The sequence below is a fragment of the Ctenocephalides felis genome, unplaced genomic scaffold, assembly GCF_003426905.1.
Source record: "Ctenocephalides felis isolate EL2017-DRISC unplaced genomic scaffold, ASM342690v1 CF-g0.4_SCAFFOLD_00845, whole genome shotgun sequence".
Classification (NCBI taxonomy): domain Eukaryota; kingdom Metazoa; phylum Arthropoda; class Insecta; order Siphonaptera; family Pulicidae; genus Ctenocephalides; species Ctenocephalides felis.
Genome location: NW_020536999.1, coordinates 1,999,121 through 2,020,375, shown reverse-complemented (window position 1 = coordinate 2,020,375; position 21,255 = coordinate 1,999,121). Strand labels below are relative to the sequence as shown.

The 21,255-nt window shown below is 31.4% G+C and overlaps 1 pseudogene; it reads right to left on the bottom strand.

Annotated features, from left to right (window-relative positions):
* Positions 1-16,070, bottom strand: part of LOC113364257 — a 17,776-nt pseudogene extending 1,706 nt beyond the window's left edge.
* Between the last annotated feature and the right edge of the window lie 5,185 nt (positions 16,071-21,255).

Below are 21,255 nucleotides of genomic sequence, written 5' to 3'. Positions count from 1 at the left end.
TGAGACCCTACAGCATATGACAACCTTGCAAGAAGTGCAAAGATCCACAAAGTCCTTCTGAGATCACAAGCCAAGGCGTATTTCAAAGTTTTACCATCTACGACTAGGGCTACCTCGTTCTGTTTACCAAGTTGCTCCCCGAAATCAGCATTGTGTCGGATATCGTGTCTCTGGTGCTCTGAAAAAAAAATAATATTGTAGATAATTGTAATATAAATGTAATAAAAGGTGTGTAAATGTTTACATCCAAACTGTCTTCGTTTAGGACTATCAAAGGCATCCCATGCACTATGAGACGACAAGAGTATCCAATATTTATAGCAGTTTCCTGTTTGTCTCCGGTTAAGATCCAGACAGCAATGTCTGCTTTAATCAAGGCTGCTATTGTCTCGGGTACACCTTCCTAAAAATAATAATAATGATAAATAATTCACAATTATAATAGTGAATGTTATAAGATGGCTGAGTTGGCAAAAGTATTATATATTCTTGACAAGAGCCTGAAATAATATCTATTATTATTGATTACGGCTTGCTTAGGAATAAATAAATAAATAAATAAATAAATAAATATTTACTTGTAGTTTGTCTTCGATAGCACTAGCTCCTAAAAGTCTTAAATTAGTTTCTATCAGATTAGCTGCTTCTTCGATTTTCAATTCACGATCTTGTAAACTGGTAGCTGCTTTGTGGTATATGTGTTTCCATTCCTGGTAAAATAATTTTATTAAAATATATATATATATATATATATATATATATATATATATACAGGTCCTACCTTGATTGCGATGCATGCAAAAAATGCGGGCGCACGCCTTAGGGGGCGCCAAAACGAGATTCAGAAATGAAAATTTCTATATAGGTTTTTTTTTAATATAATTTAAGAAACATATAATTTCTTCGCATTTTTCACTAATTTTTTAGCAATATTGAAGATGCAATTTTGGAAAATAATAAAAAAACAAAATAAAATAATCCGACTAATAAGGCTAGATTTTTTTTACTTTCCATGATTTGTTTAATAGAATAAATCGCATAAAATCTCCAAAATAAATAAGTAAAATTTTTCAAAAATATTATTTCAAGCAATAATAAACATACTGAAATGTATGTAATGTAGTGATTATGAAGAATCGCCACAATATTCTAAATAAATTTAAAATCAATGTGCTTTTATATTATAAATCTAATTTTTTGTGTACTAAAGCCAGAGTTATTAAAAAGTATTTAAAAATATAACGTAAATCTTAGAATTAGAATTAGAATTTCAATGATAAACTGTTAAAACAGTTAAAATAATAAGAAAGGGGGGGGGGGGGGCGCTAGAAAAAAAATTGCATGCGGGCCCTGAGGAACCCAGGACCGGCCCTGTATATATATATATACTAGAGGACCCGACAGACGTTGTTCTGTACCCATATCTACATTTTTTTCAAATCCTATACTAATATTTACCGTTCAGTTAAAAATAATAATTATTTTTTTTCGAAAAACTATTTACACCAATATATGAGTGATATTAAATGTAGAACTGTTTCAAATAAAATGAAGATTTTCAATTCCCACCGTTAACACTTTAATTATCCCTTTAACAAATATTGAAATATATTCAATAAAATTGTATATCAAAAATTATACACTGCAATTTATAGAACAAATTTATTTCCAATAGCTCAATTTATTTTAATGCCAAGGGTTATACAATAATTTTAGTCATACCTGTAGATGTGGATGTATAAATGAATGATTTTTTGTTTATTCACGACTAAAACATTGATTTTCCAAATTTATCACACGAAAAATCGCCTGCCTTTGTGATTTATAGCATAAGATATACGTATTAGAAATTGAAATCTTTTAAAAGGTATAACAAATTCAGAAAGAATTAATATATAGCATTTGCTATAAAGGTACAATATCACCTTGAATTTTTCTACCCAAAATAATTACTTCAATAATGTTGCCTATATTTTAAATGTCTTTTAGGAATTTTAATATCTAAATTAAATTTTTCTCAATAATAATTCAATATACATTATTACTTAAGTTCATATTTGAAGTGAATTAATTTGACAAATCCTATTCTCATGTGCTCTATTCAATCTACGATCAACAAAATCAGTAAATAAAGAGGAAAAAGCGTGTGCTCTGTGATTTTATTTTACTGTGCTCCAATTTGCATGATATTTTGGAAATAGGCTAATATTAATCTTAAGTTCAGAAGTGAAAACAATTTGCACTCCTTCACCACCCCCGGCATTAATTGGATTACAACTCTTTTAATTTTGACTTCATCAGAACTTGTAATATACTGTTTTAAAGGTAATGACAAATGACAGTCTTTCCAATGCCAAACAATGCCTCAAATATTTTCTATGTCATTGAATGATAAGCGGTTTTTTATAATTTATTCCATTTATTTCTACAATCTAACTATATTTTTATAATTCAAAAAAATCTAGAAAAATCCCATAACAAACTTCAGAAAGATTTATCAAAATCCGAATAATAGTTCAGGAGGAGTATACAGTAAGTGTATACTCTTACTTGTAATTTAATATGAACTTTATATAATAGTAATAAAGCTCAAATTGATTCTACGTTTTAGTTAGAAAACGTTTTGTATGTGAAAAAATGGACTGTTTTTAGGGTTTTTGATTTTTTCTCGCCGTAAGAACTATCCTTGGACTTCAACGAACATTTTCAAAAAAGAATTGGCCAAATTGGTCCAGACGTTTTGAGTTATTATTGTTAAGTATTAATCAGCGCCGGTCCTACTTTTAATGCGATGCATGCGAAAAATACGAGTGCACGCCTTAGGGGGCGCCAACACAAGATTCGGATATTAAATGTTTAATATAGATTTTTTTTCAATATATAATTTCTTTGCATCTTTTACTAATCTTTCCACAATATTTTTGAAATTCGTAAAAATTTCACTCTATTACAACAAATGGGAAAGTAAAGATGAAAACATACATTTCGGCCCTCACGATATCGATTAGGAGAAGTTTAAGATGCAATTTTGGATATCTTAAATAATAAAAAATTAAATTAATTTAATCCAACATAAAGTACCAGTGTTATGTTATGATTATGTTGTACCGTTTAAAAGACTTCAATTTCCAATATAGTGTGGGAATTGAGACTCATCATTTTATTTAAAGCAGTTCTACATTTAACATCGTTCATATTATAAATGTATATGCATTTTGGCGTGAAGAATGATTTTGAAAAAAAAAAATTTTAGGTAAACGGTAAATATTAGTATATTATATTAAAAAATTGTAGACATGGGTGCAGAACAACGTATGTCGGGTCATCTAGTATATAAATATATATAAATTACCTCATAAAATTCATGATTAACATCAGCAACAGCACAACACAACGTTCTCAGGCCTTCTCGAGCAAATTCGTCCAAATGTTTCAGAGTGACTTCTCTATATTTCGTGTCCTCTTTGGCTAACCTTTCATATATCACAGTATCTGCTCCTTTGCAATATAATTTAATTTGGCCTAAAGATAAACATAAGAAATATTATTAAAAACTAGGTATGATAAACTAAAATTGGTAGTCTAAAACTAGTAGTATTGATAAACTTACCCTGTGGTGTTCTAACAACAACAGACATTCTTTTCCTGGTTGAAGTAAACTCGAGAACATTCAAGATTTCAAATTTTAAAATTTCACCCAAAGCGTTGACTTCTACGTGATGTGGTGTCCTGGTTTCAAATGAATAACCGTATTTCTTTGCACCACTTACCAGAGCTCTTTCATCTAAACAAAATTATTAAATAAGTCGCTGATACAGAATTTTAATTCATTTATTAACTTCCCGTAGGGTAGTTATAGCAATGGGCCGAAAATTAAAAATGAATGTTTGCATTTCTCGACGTTTTGAAGGTTTCTGAACATTTTGGCATACCTCAGAAAAAATGGATGTGTGTGTGTGCGGGTACCGCGGGTACAAATTTTTCTGTCGACGATTTCGGGAGCACGGATCAACCAATTTGAATGGTTTAAAGAACATTCGATCCCTATTGATAGCAAGATGTGCTGATTAGATTTTGGCAAAGACAGGTCCAGCTGTTACGGAGATACGGAGCAAAGGGTGCAGACAATACAAATCGAGTTTTTGAGAGAACGGAGTATCAAATTTGAATGATCTAAAAAACATTCAATTTGTAATGATTGGGAGAAGAGGTAATTAGTTTTTGGCAAAGGCAGGTCCCGCCATTTCGAAGATACAGAGCTAAATGTGCAAAAAATGGCAGTTTTTGAGTGAACTATGCGTCCGATTTGAATGATCTAAAAAACTTTCTGCTTGCATTGACAAAACCATTGCTTTTGAGGATAAAAAAATTATTACATCTTTTTTTATTTTCCATAAAATGTTTTTGTAATTTTGGATTAACAATTCAAAAAATTCCCAAGCTAAGCACAGTCTAAGCGCCACTCTGGTACAAATGTTTACCCAAGTGCGTTTAGACTGTTTATGTCCGCAACACTTTTCGAATTTTGTGAAAACTATTTGAAAAATGTGAAAATGCCGCCAAGCTAAGCACAGTATAAGTGAAAATGTCGCACAGAATTATTTGCAAATGCGTTTAGACGGTGACTATATGGGAGCACTTTTTCAATTTTGTGAAAACGAAAACTATTGAAAAATGTGAAAATGCCGCCAAGCTAAGCACAGTACAAGTGAAAATGTCGCACAGAATTATTTGCTAAATGTGTTTAGACGGTGACTATACGGGAGCACTTTTCCAATTTTGTGAAAACGAAAACTATTGAAAAATGTGAAAATGCCGCCAAGCTAAGCACAGTACAAGTGAAAATGTCGCACAGAATTATTTGCAAATGCGTTTAGACTGTGACTATACGGGATCACTTTTTCAATTTTGTGCAAACTAGGCAACTATTTTTTTTTTTTTGAAATTGAATTCGAAATGAAATGACGATTGTTAATGTTCTGGAGATAAAGTGATTTATGATTTACATTTGAGATATAACAAGATAGCAAAAATAATGAAAGTTGCAGTATTTGTAATAATGTTATAATAATAATTTGTAAAACTACGAAAAAATCAAAATAAAAACTTATTTTTTTGAATTTTTCTTTTTTGTATCGCAGAGCAAAAAAATCACAGATTCCGAATCACAGAAATTTTATTTTTTGTTATATATTTAAGTGAGCGAGCAAAAAAATTGGGCATTTTCAAAATTGTCGATTTTTTTAAATTGGCAAATTTGGGAATTTTCCTATGCGTGAAAATCTATGATGAGGAAAACTTTTCCAAAAAATAATTGCACCATTCGACAGCAAAAAAAAACACTGATAACGATAGTCAAAAGAAATTTTATTTTTTTTGCATTTTTAGAGGGGGTCGGTGCTGACTATATATATAGTTAGCACCGAATTTGGTCCCACCCATTTATCTCGAGAACGGAAAGAGCAAAAAAATTTTAGTTTGCACCAATCGACAGCAAAAAAATTGTCAAAAAATCAGGTGGTATCAGTTTTGCCAATTTCCACCGTCGCGGTGCCAAGTATACTCACGTAAAATAATGAAAGTTACAGTACTTGTAAAAATATATTTGAAAACGTTTAAAATTTCTCGAATATTTCATTACGGTACGGGAAGTACCAGCAATTTGCTTTAAGGCACGATGCCATACACCACTAGTTTATTTATTTATTACCTGGTGATGATGCGTGATAATGTATTTTACCATCCTCGCTCTTTTCAGGTATCACTGTATGGCAAACCGATAGCAAACTCATAAATTCTTTAAGCAAGTCGACTGTTGGATGATTGTTGAGTAAATTCTGAAAAAAAAATAACAAGAATTATACGAAATTCCAATCCCAAAATATTTATTTTTGTTACCTGAACCAGATCACTTTTCTGAGCATCCTCAATATCAAGTCCATCAACCGGACTATCCCTAAAGCTGCCTTCAGGACAATCAGGGCAAGAATAAATAATACCACCAATGGAACACTTGGACAACTTCATAACATTCCTGGTCAAAGTTCCTGTTTTATCACTGAAAACGTATTTAACCATCCCCAATTCCTCGTTTAGATTTGAAGTCCTGGCCATGGCTGGTGTATCGGACTCTGAATGATACATTAGGACGTCCATGTTTATAAAAATCGCCTGGGAAAAATAAATATGGATAAAATTAAGGGTTTATTGTATTGGGTAAATAAAATGCGTTACCTGCATAAATCTGACCACTTCTAAAGTCACTTGCAAAGATATGGGAATGAGATTGTTGTACAAGATGATGAAGGTCAACAAGTTGTAGCCTAAGTTGACAGTTGTTATATCTAAAACAAATAAAATGAAAGCCATCAATTACAATTCACCAAAATTATCATTTTTAACTTCCCGTAGGACAAGTTATAGTAATCGCAAAAAAAATCGATTAGTGGGGCGCATGGCATCGTGCCTTAGGGCAAATTGCTGGACCTTCCCGTATAAAATTTTTTTTAAAAAAAGATTAAAATTTTTGGAAGAAATTTACTCTGAAAAAATTAGATTTTTAAGAAACTACAAATTTGACAAAAAATTACCTTTTTTTTTTTAAAAAAATCTTTATTTTGACATATTTTGGAAATTTTGAACTTTTTTCCAAAGCAATCGTACTGCTTCAACTGAATAGAGAAAAAATATCGAAGCGCGTAAGCGCCGCGCCGCCGTCTAACTGTTAAACATTGGTACGGAACCCATAGGAATGTAAACAAAATTTATACTTATTGTTAAAATCTCTATAAAACATCTGATAATTTGATGTGTATAAGTCTAATGATCATTTTTGACCGCCAAATGGCATTTTTAACTTCCCGTAGGGTGTTATTGTAATGGGCCGAAAATCGGAATTGAAAATTTTTACATTTCTCGACGTTTTGAAGCTTTCTGAACGTTTTGGCATACCTCAGAAAAAATGGATGTGTGTGTGTGTGTGTGTGTGTATGTATGTATAGATACAAATTTTCGTCCACGTTTTCGGGCGTACGGATCAACCGATTTGAATGGTTCAAAAAACATTCGATTCCTATTGATAGGGAAAAGAGCTGATTAGTTTTTGGTAAAGGCAGGTCCAGCCGTTTCGGAGATACGGAGCAAAGAGTGCAGAAAATAGAAATCGTATTTTTGAGAGAACGGAGTATCCGATTTGAATGATCTAAAAAACATTCAATTAGTAATGATTGCGAGAAGTGTTTATTAGTTTTCGGCAAAGGCAGGCCCAGCCATTTTGAAGATACGGAGCTAAATATGTAAAAAATGGCAATTTTTGAGGAGAACTAAGCGTCCGATTGAATTGATTCGAAGAACTTTCTGCTTGTCTTAACAAAATAATTGATTTTGGAAGAAAAAATTTTGTTCCAATTTTTTTTTTTTTTTTTTTTTAGTTTTTGTATATCGAAAATATTTCATTTTATTTTTAATTGTGACTATAGTTCTAATATACTTTACAAATAATTTAACTCTGCAATACAGTTTATATAATTAAGACAATGTTACAATATTTAGAATAATCTATTTGAAAACATTCAATATTCCACGAACATTTCGTTACGGTACGGGAAGTTCCAGCAATTTGCCTTCAGGCACGATGCCATAATTGCCTCAAGACAGAATTCCACTTACAGCTAGTTTTTACTTTTTTCGTTAGATCTCCGAAACCGCTAGACCTGCCTTCATGAACATTTGATCAGTTCATCTTGTTGATACAAGTAAAACGTTTTTTGAATTATTCAAATCGGACGCTCCGTTCTCTTAAAAACTGAGTTACCGTTTTTGGCACTTTTTTTCCCATATCTTCGGAACGGCTAGACCTGCCTTAGCCAAAAACTAATCAGCACGTCTCCTTATCAATACTAATCGAATGTTTTTTGAATTATTCAAATCGGTTGATCGGTGTTCCCGAAATCGTCGACGAAAATTTGTATCCACATACACATACACATAAACATCCATTTTTTCAAAGGTATGCCAAAATGTTCAGAAGGTTTTGAAACGTAAAGATATATAAACATTATCATTTCGATTTTTGTCGATTACTATAACTTGACCTACGGAAAGTTAAAAATTGATCTTTTACAAAAATTTGAGAATATTTCGAACATTAAAAAAAAATCGAATATTTTCAAAAATTTCCAAATTCTCAAAATATTTAAAAAAAACTTTTTTTTTCAAATTCCCAAAAATTTCAAACTTCTAAAAAAATTTCTAAATTATCAAAAAAGGAAAAATTAAAAAAAATGGATTCTTGTAAACGTACACATAAGTTGTTTATAAAAATACGCTCGTCGCCCAATTTAAAAAGCACTTATAAATTTACAGTATGTATTTATAATAAATAATCTATTTGAAATTATTCAAAACAACTATTGATTATTTTCATTCCTCGAATGTTTAATTACGGTACGGAAAGTTCCAGCAATTTGCCTTAAGGGGGTATTCTAGTGTAGATCGATGAATTTTAGGTCATTTTTAAAGTGTCGTAAAAGAAAGCGATGTATGTTCTTACTATTCATTTTTTATCACTTGTTTATTAATATTATTAAAATACAATACAAAAATTAAAAATTAAAAAAGTTGAAAATTGCAAAAACTGTCAGCTGATGAAGTCGGTGGTCTCAAAAAATTGGCACCTCAGTCTTGACATGATTTCAGCCCTCCTAGCCATCCGAAATAAAAGAATAAAAAGATTATTGATCTACAATGATGTCGCAATCGCCCTAGCGATGAGTAAAAAAAAATATTTTTTACAAATTGGCGACTGTTTGAAAAAAAAGCGTTTTTTTAGTGTTTTTTTTTTTGAGTTTCTCGAATTTTATAAAAATAGTAAAAATTGGAATTTGGTGATAATCCTCCCAGTTCGGGCTATAGATAGGTCTATAAACAAGACTCTCTGAACATTTCAAGTGAATCGGTCGAGTAGAACTCGAGAAATCGTGTCAACAGTACTGAAAAAGTCTGTTCTGATAAAAAAGCATTTAAAGTTTTGCGTGAAGCCAAACCAGTTTGGAGACCCAGTCCGTAAAATGCCTATATCTCCGAAAATAATTCAAATTTTCAAAAACCTTCTCGTACCCATATTCTTAGATAGTTAAACTTTGAAGATATGAAATCAAAAAAATCGATTTTTTTGAATTTCTACACTAGAATACCCCTTTAAGGCACGATGCCATGGGCCCCACTAGTTATTTTACTTACTCGTCAATCCGATGTACCAGTCGCTCTGCGCCCTTTTCTGCGTCCAAAGTTCATTAAAAATCGCCGACAGCAAACAAAGTACGCACAAAATAAAGAATAACATTAAAATCTGCGTGTTGGTTAATTTATCAACAGTTGATCTCTTCAAAGGAGCTGATGTCGAGTTTTGCATCAACTTAGTATCGTGTCCAGTATAAACTACTACTCCGAAAGCCCAACTTGTGTTCCTCAACATTGCTCCACGGAGTAGGAGTTGATCAGGACCCAAAGCTATAGCCCTGGGGGAAAAAAATTATATACATCTCTAAATAAATTGGTGGTTAATGTTTACCAGACTTACTGTTCCCCGTGAGGTTTTAAGACGCCAGCGAATTCGTACAAAAGTCTGTTTGGTGGTTCACATTCCAAAGTGGCGGTCAATTCTCCCAGTTCTGTTGCATTCTGTATGCTGGCGGTTCTGGGAACTGCTTGACGGATTTTTAGATTTGTCTCGCCGTCCAGATTGGCGGTCTCGATGAATGACATGCCTTGGGGCTCACTAAAAGGTAAAAAAGATTAGGTAAGAAAGGTCATTCAAGGTAAGAAAGAGTCTAAAATATTGATTGATTTCCGAGTTATTCAACTCGTAATGTGCAACATACACAGTAGTCTCAGACGATCTGCAACAGTCCCAGGCAATCTACAATAGTCTCTAGGGATCTACAACAGTCTCTGGCAAACTGTAATAGTCTAGAATCTAGATGATCTACAACAGTTTCTGAGGATCTACTGCAGTTTCTGACGATTTACAACAGTTTCTGAGAATCTACTGCAGTTTCAGACAATCTACTGCAGTTTCAGACAATCTGCAACAGTCTCAGATGATCTACGATAATCTCAGATGATTTACAACAGTCTCAGATGATCTACAAAAGTCTCAGACGATCTAAAATGATCTACGAGAATCTCAGATGATCTACAACAGTCTCTGGCAGTTTGCAACAGTTTTTGGGGATCTACAACAGTCTCAGATGATCTACGAGAATGTCAGATGATCTACAACAGTCTCTGGCAGTTTGCAACAGTCTCTGGCAGTTTGCAACAGTTTTTAGGGATCTACAACAGTCTCAGATGATCTACGAGAATGTCAGATGATCTACAACAGTCTCTGGCAGGTTGCAACAGTCTCTGGCAGTTTGCAACAGCCTCTGGCAGTTTGCAATAGCCTCTGGGGATCTACAACAGTCTCAGATGATATACAACAGTCTCGGATGATCTACGAGAATGTCAGAAGATCTACAACAGTCTCTGGCAGTTTGCAACAGTCTCTGGCAGTTTGCAACAGTCTCTGGCAGTTTGCAACAGCCTCTGGCAGTTTGCAATAGCCTCTGGGGATCTACAACAGTCTCAGATGATATACAACTGTCTCAGACGATCTACAACAGTCTCAGATGATATACAACAGTCTCAGACGATCTACAACAGTCTCAGATGATCTACAACGATCTACAAGTCTCTGGCAGTTTGCAACAGTCTCTGGCATGATCTACAATAGTCTCTGGCAAGCTACAACAGTCTCAAACCACCTACAACACGCAGATAATCAACAATAGTCTCTAGTAATCTGCAAAAGTCTCAGACGATCTTCAGCAGTCTCAGACAATCTACAAACCTCTCAAGACAACCTACAATCTTGGAAATCTAAAACAGTCTTGGTCCATCTACAACAGTCTCAGATGATCTACAACAGTCTCAGATGATCTACAACAGTCTCAGACGATCTACAATAGACTCTGGAAACCTACAACAGTCTTGGTCCATCTGCAACAGTCTCAGACAATCTGCAACAGTCTCTAGGGATCTACAACAGTCTCAGACAATCTACAACAGTCTCAGACAATCTACAACAGTCACAGACGATTTACAATCCTCACAGTTCTACAAACCTATCAAAAAATCTGCAATACTCAAATAATCTATAACAGTTTAAGATATTCTCCAACAGTCTCAGACAAATTATAGCTTCATCAAAAGCAATATAATGTGTGTTTTACAAACCTGGATGCCAATAACAGCAGATCAGCAGGAAAAAAATGATTATTGGTAACTTTAACAATATCACCAACAGACAGCTTCAACCACTTGATACTCTCCCATTTCGAATTCCTTAGAACTTCCACACAACGATGATTAATCTCATCATCAGCTCGATGCCTCTTCTGCAACAAAAAAGAAAAAAATAAATAAATAAAATAAATTTATAATAAAAATCTATATTAACTTACAAAATCTTCTACAATCTCCTTCAGAGCACTGACTGCCAATATAAAAAGCAAGGGCACCAGCGTCGTATATCGTCCTGTAGGAGACACATCAGGAATCTGCTGCAGCAGGGCGATCAGGAGGAAAAAACAGTTCGAGTATCTTCTGAATTGCTCGAAGAGGAAACATGGTACAAAACTTAAAGTGCTAGAAAAAATAACAACAATTTAATTATATAACCACACTTATGTTCTAATTTTTGGATACAATTGTTTAGTGCAGTAAACGGAGAGGAAAAAAGGGTATAACCTCTGAATTTTTTTACTGTGCTTCGAATTGCATGAAATTTTAGAATTAGGTTTTAACTTAACCTCAAGTTCAAAAGTGAAAACAATTCGGACTCCGGCGGGTTACGACCCCTTAATAAATAAGTGGACATTGAGCCGTTTTATAACTAGAAAACGTTTTTAATATTAAAGGATGCAATTAAAAAGTACTTTTTAATACATTTACTTTGCAATAAAATCATTTTCAAGCCCTAAAACCATTGAAATTATTAAAAACTCTAAAACCCTTCAAACAACCTCTAAATTGAAAAAAAAAAACACTTAAAAATAAATTTCGGTATGATATAATAAGAATTACATATAAAGTAAATAATATTTTATGTTTTCTATCTTGATTATCAAATTTTTAACCCTTTTTAGATTTTTAAAAACAACCCGTTGATGAAAAATTGTTCGAAAAAATTATTTTGAAATTGAAAGAAAATTATAGAAAGAAGAAATGATATGAATGTTATTTCAATTTCTCGAAAATAATTACTATATCCATAGTTTGTTCAACTCTTAAAACTACCCTTAAATAAAAACAGTTAATATAACACTAGTAACCAGTATAATTTTCTCTAAAGTCGTGTATTTGTTGTTCTTGTTTATGCAATTATTAAACTTTCATTTACTATAGTGATCGAAAACTATATTAATTTATTTAACACGTAAAACTTTCAGCCATAAGATGCTTTACTATAAGAATAAATCGCCTGCCAAAATTCTGTACGATGAAGATATTTACATTTCATGATCAACATAATAACACAAAATTTTGTGGCTCTTTCAAATCTTGCATACTATTATTCCTAAAACACTTAATAAAACACTGATTTATTAAGATTTTTATTGACATTATTTTGTTCGGAGATATTTGCAAAAAAAACCAAGGAAAACGACCAAATATATGCATTTTTAGTGGCCAGTAACTTGAAAAATATAAGTTTTTTTGAAAAACTATAAGAGACATTTTTTTCTTATACGAGGTGTGTTCAAAAAGTACCCGGAATTACTAATAATTAAATTTCGCGGGTCTGGAGTGTCTGATTGTCAAATTTTTTTTTTATTGTGTTGGTATACATGCCCCTAAAGTATGATGAAATTTTCAGCTATATTCACTGTTTACTTTGTCTGTGGTAGTCGCTAAGGTTCGACGTGTTTTTCTGAGCTCGGCGATTTTTACAATGGAAGAATTGAAAAGTCAAAGAATTTGTATTAAATTTTGCGTAAAAAATGAAATAAAGTGTTGCAAAGTGCAAAAATTCACCAGATATGGCTCCGTGTGACTTTTTCCTATTCCCAAAGTTGAAGAGACCCATGAAAGGACGGCGGTTTTCCTCGATTGAAGAAAATCGCCGAGAGTGCTCAAGGACATATCAAAAAGTGAATATCAAGGGTGCTTCGAAAATTGGAAAAAACGCTGGCATAAGTGTATTATATCTGGGGGGGACTACTTTGAAGGGGACCACATTAATGTAGACGAATAAATAAATATTTTTTGAAAAAACGAAAATTCCGGGTACTTTTTGAACAGACCTCGTAATTTGTTCTTTTATCGATTTCCGACGTTATTGTTGAAAGGGTGTCATCCCCCCGGGGTGTGCTGGCGGAACCCGAATAGTATTCACTTTTGAACTTGAGGGTAAGATAAACCTAATTCCAAAGTTTCATGCAATTCGGAGCACTGTAAAAAAAATCAGACCCAAAACGCTCCGTTTACTGCACTAATAGTATATAGTATAACGATCATTTTATCTTCAAACTCGTTTTTCTCGAAACAGCTTTTTCGAATTTGCTGCAGTGATTACTCGGAGATAAATGATCCGATCGCTATCATTTTTTTTTGCATCTCCTCAATATAGTTCTCCATACGATGACCCTCCAGTTTTTTTATCTGATCAAAAATCGAATTTTGGCAGGCCAAAGGCGACCAAATTTTGGGAAAAATTTAACGTTTTTTATCAAAATGCTGCCATTTTGTCAATTTTTTATTTTCTTGTTCGCCCGAGGGTCATCGTACAGACAATATGTTCTAGTTTAACGATAATTTTTTTTTCAACGGAGAAGGCTACAATAACTCGAGCAGTGGAGGACCTTTTTTTGGAGCCGCCGGAGATCGCGTGTCATTTCAAAAATATTTAATATTTTATTTAAAAAATTTTACTGTGTATTCACAAAACATGTATAAATATACCTTCAAAGTTTTAAATAGATGGATTCACTAGTTTTTTTTTATTTTTGAATTCGAAAAATAAACTTTGTTTAGGTTGTCACACTAGGTGTGCCCCTTAAGTTAAATATGTAGTAGCATAGGGTGAAATCTCAGGTACCAAAATCTAACTTCCAAATGGCACAAAAGTCGTTATACTATTAATGATGTGTCGTCTATTACCTATATTTGGCCGTAGAGATATGATTGTTGCAGAACTTGTTCGGCTGCGGCCGATTGACGAAGATGACCCTCTTCTCGCCGACGACGTTGGAGTCGCCGGTCGAGGTTGCCAAGTCGTCGGTGGACGCCAATGGGGCGCCGCAGGAGGGGTTGGCGCTCGTTGCGTCATCATCTGAGGAAAGAAATGAATTATAAGAATTAAATGAGGAATAAAATAAAATAAATAAACATGATGCAAAGGCGCAGGACCAAAAATGTAGACAAAAGATAAGAGAGTGACAAAAAATGTAAATGTAGAATTTTGGAGATGACAGATTTTGTGATAAAGTATTTCTCGTATCCGAATCCCTGGTTAAAATTAGTGATAGCCAAGGTACGTATCAGAGTAATCATTGATTGCTTGTTTTTTTTTTAGTTTTTCGCTCATTCTTTGAACAGTTGTAGTATCTGTCTTGAATATAAAAATAATTTCTATTATAATAACCTCAAAATTATATAGTAACCAGTAAAAATTTGATTTGTATTGATTTTTTCTTTAAGTATAGAACCCTATATTGATGTTTTCTCTGAACTAATAAAAATAAAATTATGATATATATATACTAGCTGGACCTGCAAACCTGCAAACGTATACCACTACCATACTAAAAAGCATATTAAAGGTGGGAGCCTGCTTTAGGGGCTTAAAATATATCGATTTTTTTCAGTAAAAACTGAACAATAAAACCTGAAAGTTTCGTTTCAACTAAATAATTATTTGCTTCCCTAAAAATTTCTCAAAAAAGCGTTTTTATGAAGCCTTTAAAGCACCTTTTATGGACTTTAAAGATGAAAAAATAATTCTACTAACGAGCGAATTTATTATCAAAATATAAATATGACTCTACCGACGAGCAAACAGTATATGGAGTAAAATAAAAAAGAATGATAGATACTGTCGATCAAGCAGAATTTAATTTTTTTATGGAAGAGAAAAAAAACTCTACTGACGAGCATAAAATAAAAAAGAGGACTCTCTTAGAGATTGTATAAAATTGTTATAAAATTATTTTATTTATTTAGTTTTTTTATTGCAGAAGAGGCATCGAGCTGATGATGAGATCAATTCTGCCACGTAAAATAGCGTTTTCATGCTATCTTATGCTTTTTTTTGTTAGTGAATATGAGACATTTTTCTTTTATTTATTTTATTTGGCCTCTTATTTACAAACTAGCCTTATACAAAGTTTCCTACATTTAAATTCTAATTTTACATTTAACTAAAAAATTATATATAATTTTATAATGAATATGAGACAATATCTTTGTATTTACTGTGGGATCAGGCGTATTTTACTTATAAACAAATAAAGCATAGAAGAATCTTATGGTAACTGCATCATCAAAGTTTTTATCACAACATTATTTCTTGCTTGTTTATATGTAAAATGCGCCTGATTGCACAGCAAAACCATAGACATTGTCGTAGCAACGCTATTTTATGAGGCAGAATTGTCCGGTGAGTTTCAATATTAAATAAAAAAAATTTGGTTCTACAAACGAGAAAATTAAATGGTAACGAAGAAGATAAGAAGGGAACTTTACTGACGAGCTCTTCAAAATAAAACAAATGTATTCTACTAGCAAGTAAATTAAGTTAAAATATTTTTTTGCTAAAATAAAAGTAGCCCAAGGTAAACCCAATTACATCAGCTACCTCTCAAAAAGTTTCGTCAAAACCGGTACAGACGTTCGGAAAAAAAAACCAAATAAACAGACTGACAAAAATTTTGAAAATGGTAATTTGGTAAATGGAACTTATCTACCTGTCAACCTGTCAACCTGTCAATCTGCCTGTCTGTCAACATGTCAACCTGTCTATCTGTCATTTATCTACCTGACTTCCTGTCTTGCTTTCGATCGGTCTGTCGTTTTGTCTACCTGTCTATCTATCAATCTGTCAGTTTATCTGTCATTATATCAACCTGTCTACCTTTTCAATCTGTCTGTCTATTAGTCCATCTCTCATTAACATATTTTTTGAATCATTCAAATCGGACGCTCTGTTCTCGCAAAAATTGAAATTTTTTGTTGCGTACCTCCTTTGACGACTGGACCTGTCTGCCCAAAAACTAATCAGCACGTCTTCCCATTAATAGTTTATAAACGGAAATTTGTATTCGCACATACATACATACCAAACACATTTACATATATTTTTTAAGTATGACAAAATGTTCAGAATGCTTTAAAACGTAAATGTTTATTTTCTACTTTTTGCGATTATTGTAACTTACTCTATGAGATGTTAAAAATTAGCAAATTGGATAATGATTTATTAATAAATTTATTAAATAAGTAAATAAATTCACCTAACTGTCTAATTTCCAACAAACAGTAAAATGCGACACTTGTTTCGGTTGCATCTCTCGATCATGTTTTGGCTTATTTTTTTTCAATTCTTCACTCCGAATGTGTCAGTGTCATTGTCAGTGTCAATTTACACTTTAGGAATCCAAAACATCATTTTTGCATTGAGGTATTAAATAACAATTCAACGATTTGAAATTGATTTTGAACGTTTCCATTATCAATTGACGGCAACATGATAATTTGAGAATATTGAAAACAATTGATTCAAAACTTCAAAAATGATTTATACAAATATTTATGAATATTGCTATTGATGTAAGATTATCTAGATTTAATTTATATCTATATTTTAAAAAAATATATATAGATAAAGCGATCAAAATAGTTATGAATGACATACCAATAAAATGAAGTTCTCTTAATTTCAAAATAATTTCATCAACCATTTGTGAAATTTTGAATTTATTACAAATTAGCAACATTTTATTTGGATGTAATTTTATTCAAATTTGAGCTGGTTTTTGAAAAACTAATTTATGTAAATGTGTAAATATATTTGTGTATATCTCATGTTTACATTTATATGACGAGCATATAAATGCTCGAATCATATCACCCCAAGGGGGCCCCACCCTGTCCTGGTAATTACAAATTCGTGTCCGCCATAAAAATTAATCAAACATCATTAAAGCGATTCGCCTTTTACAACGCCCTCATTTATTTGTGTAAAGAACACAATCTGATTCTACGATCTAATAATAGAATTTTAGCAGTTCATGGGGGTTGTTTAACATCAATTTGTATTCGGGGACGATTTCTTCTACTATTAAAGGAGAAGTGAAATAAATTAAGACGGAGGACGGAGTAAATTACTGAATCACAGTGATTCGGTTTTATTAAAATAAGAGTAAAAGCTTATTCAAGAGTGTCAAGTCAATTCTAATGCTGACATTACTAATTTCTTACAGATCCTAATATTTTACTAATACATAAAAGAAAGAACTCTTTCCATCAATAGGAACCGAATTTGAATAGATTCATTAAAATTGGTTAAAACGTGCCCACAAAATCACTGATGAAAATGGTATCGGTACATACTAGAGATGGGTAACTTACTCCGGAGTTATCACTCAGATACAACTCCTCCCTCGGAGTGAATCCGAGTGAAATTGTCTTACAGGATTCGTCATATCCGACTTCCCTAAACTGGTTCTAAATCTGTTACTGCGTTTTTGCTTTGGGAAGGAAGCTGTCGCTTTCTCGTCTCACAGGCAGTTTTATGACCTTTTAGGTATACGTTTTTTTCCAGAAAATACAAAAATATTTTTTCAAAGATACAGAACAATGAAATTGGGTTTAAGTGTGAATAGCTCAAATGTATAATTTATCGAATAGTAAGGGGTCATATTTCTAACTACGACAATCTTAGGCCATGAATGATGGCAATCAGGAATATACATACCGAAAAATACACAAAACAAAATACATATAATCTGGTTTTTCCATAGCCTGAAATAACAACACTTGCAAAATATATCAGTGACGTCAATAGTATTTCAGCAACAAAAAATATATAGTATTAAATTTTTACTTTTACGCAATTATATAATTGTCTAAAAGTAATAATATGCTAATCGAACTATCCGATGTAATATTAATTCTCGAATGGAAATAGCAGAAGAAAAAATTAGAAAGCAGAAGCATTATTATTTGGTGAAAATATTTTATGATAAATGTCGTTTTTTCGTCCCACGTGCAATTTTATGACTTTCTAGGTATAAAACGACCCAAAATAATGCAACTTTGTATTCTATATTCTGTATACAATTATTCTTGCCCGTAAATGAGCTCTTTCAATGGTATACAACCAGCTAAAAATATTTAATATTATATTATAACTTATATACATTCATGATTTTATAATTGTATAAAAGTAATAGTATGCTAATCAAACTACCTGATGTATAATTAATTCTCGAAAAGGAAATAATAAAATAATGTGAGGTATTATTATTTTGTGAAAAATATTATACACCAAGATTTGTTCTTATTTCATATATAAGGTTCACTGCATTATTTTCATATAAATATAAAATTATTCAATGAAATCTATTTTCTCTTCAAAAATAATTATAAAATTGCAATTATAACACTACAAAAAATATAAGCCATTGATTCGATCGCCTGCCAAAATTTTTACAACCCAAAATTTATTGGTAAATTTTTTCAATCATTGTTTTATTGACATTTATTTATTTATGAATTGTCTGGTCGCCTGATTATCTAGTTGACATTTTTCTATAGCAAAAAAATTACCCTGATATTTCAACATTTTTATTGATTACCAAAAAAATCATGATAGTTACAAAGTGAGTAACTGCAGGAGGAAGTTTACTGATGAGCAAACTAGAAACTCTATCTAATCTAACAAATTTAAGATACTTTAAAGAACTCTACTGGCAAACCAACAAAAATTGTACATGTGTAACTGAAGAAAATGTAAAAAATGTGAAAAATGAAACCACAAAAATATGAAAAATGAAGCCGATCACTTTCAAGAGAAATAATTACTTTTCCAACAAGCTTAGGTCATGAAACAAAATCTATTAATAACCAAATTCAGTTTCGAATTAAAAAGCAAATTATAAACTAGCAAAAAAGAAACTTTATAGACAAAGCAGTATATTATATTAATTTAATCCAGAAAGGCGTTAGTTAGTATGACCATCAGGTTTTCTATATGGTCTTTAATATGGATATTTTCGAATTTCCTTGCTCCCAAGGACTCAAATGCTTCCAAATTGACAAAAAAAATCTTTGGAAGTTTCAGCTCTTAATATTAACTCTAACATACTCCGCACTACAACCAAACTTTCTTGGACTTTCTTCCTAAGTAAATACTTATTTTATGAAATATATCAAATTTTCGTTGTATTTTTTAATTTATGATATAGATAAGCAAGTATAATGTTATTCTTAAAAAAATGATACACTTGTCGCTAAGTTTTAAATTCTAAAAAACCATATTAAAGACTAACCTAGTATATATATATATATATATATATATATATATATATATATATATATATATATATAATATACATATACATATCGATTATTTTCCCTGATGAATAAAAGTGTGGTATTGGCCTTGAAGAAAAATACTGAGAAATCCTCCGTTTTTCATAATGAATGAATGAATGAATGAGCGCGCCATGGCGCTTCATTATTTCTTTATTTACGTACTGAATCAGTATCATCAGATATTCTACACTAATTGCATATAATTATATATATATATATATATATATATATATATATAAATTATACAAAAAGAGAATTTGCGAAGGAGCCTATTTAACAATTTCTAGAACAAAAAATACACGGAATAAACTCAACATACAGAAACATCCTTTACCTCTAGATAGTATTTCCAAATTATTTACAAATCAATAAAAATGTGCAAAAAATTCACAATTAGTTCCACACATGTTAGAATCTTGCTAAAAATATTTTTATAAATCTTTTTATTATTTCTCCAACTAGTGTACAGATTATACATATTGCACACATATTGTGAAAATTTAACTTTTCAATAAATATTTGGATGAATGCCTGGAAAAATTTAATATATATATATATATATATATATATATATATATTAATTTATATTTATTTACATTGGTGTGTGGTCCCATTGGTGGTCGCCTAAAACCTAAAAGTGTGGGTGTGTGTTTATTTCGGTCTTAAAATAAATGTCTCAAGTAAACAAGAAAAGCATTCTCGTTTCTAATTCCGATCGATATTCGACATTCGTCATTTTACTCTGATTACATATTAAAATATTAATTATGCATATTCGGGCTTTTTTTCGATGTAGTATTATTAGAACTGTGACGCTTTGGTATAAACCATGTATAGAGTAATTTTTGGGATTTAAATAAATACATGTAACTTCTATATATTTCAAGTCTTATTCAGAGTCTTATAATTTAAAAAGGTCTAAAAATTTGAACCAAATTGTTATTTGTATTTATTCTTGTACTTGTAATAAAAGGTGTAAAAGTAGCCAAAATCTCTAGATAAAAAGGATCTAAAAGGCAATGACATATACAATTAAATATTTAAAAAAATAATAAGTTTTATATTGAAGAAGAAAGTTTTAAAGTGTAAAGACTTGTGATAAAAGTACAAAAGAAAAACCGAAAATATTTAACAGATTCTTATATTTTAGAAAGTAAAATAAAGGTGCCAACAACTTTTGATAAAACAGAGGAAAACTATTAAGAATATCCAAATAATATTGGAGCCTTGTACTTTTAATGAAAAAACCAAAAGTAGGCAATTTGGGCGAAAAAGGGCTTGACCATATTTAACAAGTTCTTATGTTTGGAGATTTCTAAAAAATGGTGCAGACGACTTATAATAAAAAAGGAAAATAATAATAAAAATATCCCAAGAACATAGTCTTACATTTTTAATAAAAGGTCTAAAAATAGCCAAAATCTCTAGGTCAAAGATCAAAGAAGGCAATGAAATATACAATTAATATTTAAAAAAAATAATTGACTAGTGGTGTATGGCATCGTGCCTAAAGAAGAAAATTGCAGGAACTTCCCGTACTATAACAAAATGTTTGAATGATGATTATTATAAAATAATGTTACATTGTTTAATACTTATAAGAATTATATAAACAGA